This window comes from Pyrgilauda ruficollis, unplaced genomic scaffold (genome assembly GCF_017590135.1).
Source record: "Pyrgilauda ruficollis isolate IOZ18807 unplaced genomic scaffold, ASM1759013v1 scaffold36, whole genome shotgun sequence".
Taxonomy (NCBI): domain Eukaryota; kingdom Metazoa; phylum Chordata; class Aves; order Passeriformes; family Passeridae; genus Pyrgilauda; species Pyrgilauda ruficollis.
Genome location: NW_024525045.1, coordinates 5,295,762 through 5,302,832, shown reverse-complemented (window position 1 = coordinate 5,302,832; position 7,071 = coordinate 5,295,762).

Below are 7,071 nucleotides of genomic sequence, written 5' to 3'. Positions count from 1 at the left end.
TGTAACGTATTGCAAAACAACTGGAGAACACAGAGGGAAAAGGCTCTTAGCAGCAAACCCAGCCCCCAGGTGGCAGGCAATAGAGGGATTTTATCCCCAGCCAGCAGGAGCTGCCCATGGCGACGTGACAGGCTGGCCTCAGGTCTGAGTGGCTTTGGCAGCAGGGCACAGCAGCAACGCAGCTTGTATCCCATGTCTCTTCACTCAAAGGAACTCCAGACCAACATATATTCTCTAAATTATAGCCAATATTTAATCACATCATAAGAAATTGGATAAAAAACCCCAACCAACCAAAACCATGCACTAAACCTTCCAAATATCAGAGAGAGACTGTGCAGCTGGCATGCTGAAGGGAATCATTTCTCGTAATTACAATTTAAAGCTTGGGAGGATTTTTTGGTGTTTGTGGGGATTTTTTTCCTCCTCCTTTCATTTTTCATGTGCAAGTTAAATGAATGTTTCTCCAACATCATATAAACTTCTTGGGAGATCTTAAAAAGGAAAAACACTTGAAGGAAAAGAGTGCAGTAATCCTCGACATTTCATGTATGCACGAAGCTCTGGAGCATTTTCAGAGGCTTTTTTTTCAACTTAAGTCTCTAAAAGTCGCTAATTGGCCTCACCCTGAGATTACTCCCATCTATGAGTCTGATGCATTTCCCTCCGTGGCACTCCCAGTTTGCTCCTTGTTTGCAGTGCAGCTGAGGAGCTGGCTGGCTTTGAGTGATTCCCAGCATGATGAAGTTCCTCTGACGTCCTGTAAAGAAGGAACCCTCTTGGTGCTATAGATCTATTTATTGAACAATCAGGAAGATGCCTTAAAAGCCTTTATTTCCTCTGGCTGCAGCTTCCACACAAGTCAGCAGGCTCATTAAATAACCATTTCAATGATGTACACTTGGGGCTGTATTTCCCCTATGCTGCCAAGCCAAAGGGATTCTAAACATGCCTTAGTTTGATGTGGTTGAAACGGGAAAAAAGAAGGCAGGGTTTCCACTGGCTGTCAGCAAAGGAAGAGAGGGTGAGTGTTCTGAGAGCTCAGCAGAGCTTGAAAAAGCTGCAGCTAAAAGAGCACTGAGGTTCATCCAGTCCTCTCACATCCAGTGCCTTGTCCTTGGGCCCAGGCAGAAACCTGGCTTGGTCTTACAGCATGGTGCCTCTGGGACGTGGTAACACTCACTAGAAATGGGATGTCATAGTGTCTAGGGACCAGAATAATCCTTCCTTTTCCATAACTCATGTTGCCTTAGTGAAATCATGGATACAGCTTTTTGCAGCCAGTTCCTGGGGCCCAAACCACTTGCTGCTTCTCCTGTGCCTATATGGTGACTTCATGTGCATGGTCCTTTAGCTGCACCCCAGATTCATCCCCTCCATTAAGCAGATCCCCATGCAGTTTCCCAATCAGATCTGAGGTATGTACAGGCTGTGTTGGGTTTGCTTTCTGCTGTGTAATCTGTACTCCCTTCGCATGAACATTCCAATGAGACTGGGTGACATGGCATAGAGGATCCAGGTTGTTGTTTCTCTGTCACTCAGGATTGACTTGTGCTGACTAATGCCTAAGAAATTACATGAACTTCTTACAAAGAAAAATGTGCCGTATTGATGAAATTTTCAATCTTGTTCAAATGTCAGGCAATCTGCTTGCAGAAATTAGCATTCTCATTTCTTGACTCCTCGACCTTAATAACCAATGGAAATATTGAACCAACCTTTTAAAATGGAGATTACTCGTTTAAATCCAATTGGAAAACATGGTGATGGTAAGGACAAAAATGTCAAGGAAGTTGAGGGGTTGAGTTATATTTGCCAGACACATTAAGCTTTGAAATCTGCTGATTTCCTGCTAATTACAGGTTTGGAGCTGTTTGTGGAGATCAGTTGTGTTGGCCTAGATGTTACAGGCTGATATGAGCTTTTGTATTTCCTGTGAAATGTGCCATTAGGATGGAACATGTTGTGCTCCTCTGTTTCTGGTTGCTAAGGACCCATTCTTCACAGCTGTGCCTTGAGGCAGAAATTTAATAACCCTGTGATGTTTACTGTCTTTCCTACAGAGCTGCAAGATTTCTAGTAATAGGAAGGAATACAGTCAAACAGTGCTTTAACCAGTTGGATAGTGGCATATTATAGGACAGGGTTTCCACCTGGAGTGGTATGTATGTATGGAAATTAACTCATGTTTGCCAGTTTAGGTGCTGTTCTAGTATTAGTGTGACCCCTTGGGAAGTGCACTTTTGTAGACAAATACTGTACTGGAAGGAAAGGGTATGACAGAGGACAAAAAGTAATTTTACATTCAAAATGGCTATCTTCCCTGAACTAATATCTTATATCTCTGAAGATAACTTGCCTTGAAGCTTAAGACCTAGGCAAATATCAATGCTATTATGTAGCAATATTTTAAAAAAAAAAATCAAAACAGTCATCTCTCTGAAAGAAAAAGTCATACCATTCCTATTAAAATGAATGCAAGGGATCCATCCTATTGGAGCTGAGGAAAGCTTAAAAGCCAGCTACAATTTATGTTCTGTTTCCTTTTGCGAATTCTGTTGACCGCAGCTGTGGTGTTATGGAATTTAGAGCTTTTACATTGATGGTGATTTGGCACATCAGAGCAGAAGGTATCTGCTGGTTGCTTGGGGAGATGCAGAGATTATCTGTGTGCTAGACAAAACAGAAGCATGTCATATAAGGTTTGCTGGATTAAATCTTTGTCCTGCTCAATAAGGTGCTGGTGACTTTGATACCTTTTCCTATCCATGGCTGGGAGGCAGGAACAAGATGATTTTTAACCCAAATCATTCTATATTTCTATGATTCAGTGATTTTCTGGCTAGACAATTATAAAGGTTTTCCCCTCCTTTGGACCTTCGTGCATTGCCCTTCTGCTTCTAGTGAGTTTAGCCAAGAAGCCCCCTTGCAAATCTGTTGGAAATCCAGACATATTCACATCTGGAGCTGTCCAAGGATATTCTAGTTTGAGCTTGCCTTTCCCTAGATTCTCATGTGTGAAAAAGCTACAGTTTATTTCTCCCCTACATATTTGCAGGAACGGCTCTTGCTAATCTTCCAAATAAAATTAAATTAGAGCAAGTTTGCACATTTTGATTTGCCTCAAAATCAGCATGACAAAATAGCTCCCTAAAGAAACAAGAGGGGTTTTTTGTTTTGTTTCTTAAGATGAAACAAGGGAAGAAAGGACTGTCTTGCAATGCAGGGATCTGTAAAGGAAGAAGCCCACATTGCCAGAAGGAAGGAGGAAAATGCAGTGCTCCAAAGAGAGTGAGACATTTGTGCTTGATAATCTGTGCATTAAACATGACTAGCTTCAAACAGAGTCAGAAATCATGTGTGATATTTGAATTTCAATAGAGTACTCTTTCACTGTTCACCTGTGTTTTGTTTTTCCTCTCAGACCCTTCTCTCTCATCTGAAGAGTCTGGGATTCTTTTAAGGAATCCAACGAGTTCCCATTCCAGTTGTTATTGAGCACCTCAGATTTATGGAAAACTACATAGGAGCATTGTGTTCCTTCACTTTTTGTGGATAATTATCTGGCTCAGCTATATTTGGACTTCTTTTAAACAGCAGAATTATTTACAAGAATGGTAGATGATCAGGTATTTTCAAAGAAAATTTAGTAATAATGTACATCTACTGGTAGCAACTAAATTCCTAATTTCCTGGCTGTGTTTGCTCCAGTGTAGGAGCAAATTTTGCTGTCCAAAGTGGGATATTGTGGTGAGCATACAGCTTGTCATCAGCCCTTCATGGAGGGGCTGTGTTCAGTACTCAATATATTTTCTGAGAACCCAGTCCTAGGGAAGGTTTAAAAATGGCTTATCAAAACCTTTTGCAGGGTGGTCCTCTGTCTCAGAGGAGGGGAAATTTATGGTGTCTTTCCTCTCACTGAGCAAGTCCTTAATGTTAGGAAATCTTTGCAAGAATTTATGATAAATTGAAATGGTCCCACTTTGGGTGATTTGGTGAGATATTTTATATCTCACCATAGGTGGAGCACTTCCTTTCCTCTGAAAACAGTGTCTAAGCCTTAATTGGAAATGAGATTATAATTAAGGTCATATTTCCCTCTCCAGCAATCAAAGCAGCTTTTCAAGCCCTTTTTTAAAGTACTGTCTATAAAGCTCTTAAAACTCATAAACACATCAAAGAGTTAAAAATAACTGCTGTTTCCCTATTGCACTGGATTGCATCCTGTAATCTCCTGAATCTCTGCTCTCAAGCCCTTCCCACAAACATCCCTTGCACTCTGCTGAAAACACAATCTACTGTTCTACCAACATATCCTCACACCTTGCTGTATATTAGCTCATCTTCATTACAGTATGTTTAACTGGAATTTGCAGCTGATCTTCGAGGCTTCCCAGTGGAATCAACGACTTTTTCCTATCAAAATAAATTGTTTCCCAAAAGCTTCTTTCCTTTGCTGGGAATTTAATGCCACCAAAAGTGAAACTGATTTATTAATTAATTTCTTGGTCATTTTGTTTGTAGTTTTTTTCCCAAGGTGATCTCTGTTGCTTAATTTACAGATGCAAATGGCAAGCAGGGTGGGCCTATTGTTTATTCTCTGGTGTGTACGTCTGCAGCTGGGAAGGATGAGCAGATGTGTGGGTGCTGAGAAGTTCATGTTGCCTTAGGCCACACCTGATTTTCAGCATAGGTCTGGGCCAGGGGTTAGAAACTGGGAAAAAAAGGAGAAGTCATTTCAGCTGAATAACTCTTTTATCTTCTCTCTACTAACCTAACTACTGCAAAAGCCAGGCAAATCTACCTTTGTAATCCTCTCTTGAGAGAGATGCAAAGAATAAAGATGGGTGTCAGGTTGTGAAGAAAAAGAGCAGTGACTTGGAACAATCCAGCAGTGTTTACCCACTCTGAACAGCAGAGATAAGAACAGAGGTGATAAAGAAACCTAAATCCCACATCAACAGCACAATATTAGAAGGGTGATTAAGATTATGGACCTAAGGGAATGTACATTGCAATAATGAAAGTGGAGTACCTGAGTTTCAGGTTACCTAGGAAAACAGGCAGGTTGGACTGACCTGTGCAGGCATTGATGAGGCAAAGGGGCACAGGCTGATCCCATCAGTGCTGGATGCTGTGCTGGGATCTGGGGCTGGAGCACAGGCTGGCCTGGCATCAGCAACTTGCCCGATGGTAGCAGAGCAGCTCCGTGACAAGCAACAAAGCAACGGCAGCAAAAGGGTGCTGCTTTGGAGCCAAGTGAGTTTGGATTTAAATTTGGATTCTTGGTTTGTCTTTTCCCCTAAATTCAACCCCACATCTGCAGAAATGTTTGAATTTAATGAACCTGCGCAAATTCCAGTGCCAATTGCTGTTTGTCGTCTTCTTGGATCCTATATATAAATGTGCACATGCTGTACCCTGGTCAGTCCTATTTATAACTGAATACTGCTGCTTTGTGCTTCAATGTTCATATATGGCAGGCAACCACAATTAATTAATTCATTAACTAACCAGAGAATTTTTACGTCTGGTGACATACTTTAGTTTTGCTGTTCAAGGAAGGAGCAACAGAAAACTGGTCAGATTTTAAAAGAGGCTGGAGTAAAACTGTTCTGAAAATCTACTTTCCAGCATTTACTATGCCCTTGAAGGATGAATTGAGGCCAGTTGGCAGGCTTTCCTGAACAGAGATGACAAAACTGATAACATTTTATAAGCTCCCACTCCATATTTCTGTTTCTTGTGACTATTCTTAGAAAGCAGTTTTTATGGGTGCTAATTATACCATTAAAATGCCAACTCTTCATGTCTTCTGTAAGAAAATTGCTGTAATACACACACTCACTAACAGTTCTTTGGATCCCAGTGATGGGCTGGTGGGTAGGTGTGACCCACAGTGAGTGAACACTCGCAGTCTGTCTAAATTGAGCAGAACTGACTAAAGCAAAGATGATGCAAGAAGCTTGGCACACCCTCTTCCCCCTCCCCTGACTGGGCGGGCTTGAGTAAATTCTCAAGACCAAGAGAACATTCCCTGAATGCCCAGTCATGTACTGCCATGGAAATGTTGAAGGTCTCCTGTGCTACAGAGCATGTGTACATGCTAGGGCCACAGCTTCAAAGGAAATACCAGGGTTTGTGCTTTCCTCCGTTTTGGAAGGAATTTTGCCAGCAAATTTCTTGTTGTTTGCACCACCTCTGAAGTCTGGTGCAAAATAACTTCCCAGCATTATCAGAAATGGAGGATGTGCTCCCAGTTCTCAGGATTGTCTCAAATAAGGCATGATATTTGATGTTTCTAACCTATATGGTGTTAGGTTCTCAAATTGAGTCTTGTACTCACCAATTCCTCAGTCCCTGACTTAGACTTGGCTGTTAAAAACTACAGATTTTCCTGCAGACCTGCCAAGTAAAATAGCTCATGAAAAAAATGTCAGATAAATAACTTAATATGAGCCTATGAGTCTATTTTGATAGGCTTGTGACTGAAGCCTTGATTTACAGCCCTGTTTGTGATACAAACATCCCCTTCAGATCTGTTTTTTTTCCATTTCTTGCGTAGTTCTGTTGTTGTTACTGCGCCTGCAGATGGTCTGCCTTGTTTGAGGAGATGGAAACACACATGCACAAATGCTATGCAGTGATGTAATGAGGCTGCTTAGAATAAAGCTATCACCTTCACAACCTGGAAGATGATTTGGATTGAGATGATGGACCCAGACCCCTGTGAGCTCCATCTTCCAAAACAAAGAGAAGTACAGACAAGGTCTCAGGAGCAAAGAGCCTGAAGGTGAGCCCATCACAGAGTACAGAGAGGGCACAAGCCCCCCAGAAAGGGGGCAGGGAGCAGCCTGGTAATGGCAGTGTCTGTGTCTCTGGGGAGTGTTTGCCTTTTCTTTCTGAAGCAGTCTTGAAATCATGAAGTACAAAAAATCACAATTTGTTCTATTAAACATGTGTGCATCATGCTTACATGTACTTCATGACCTGATGTCTCTTTCCACGTCATGCCTAGAGCAAACAGCAGGTCACAGTGGTTGGAGAGCCGTGGAGGAGGAGAAGTGTGCA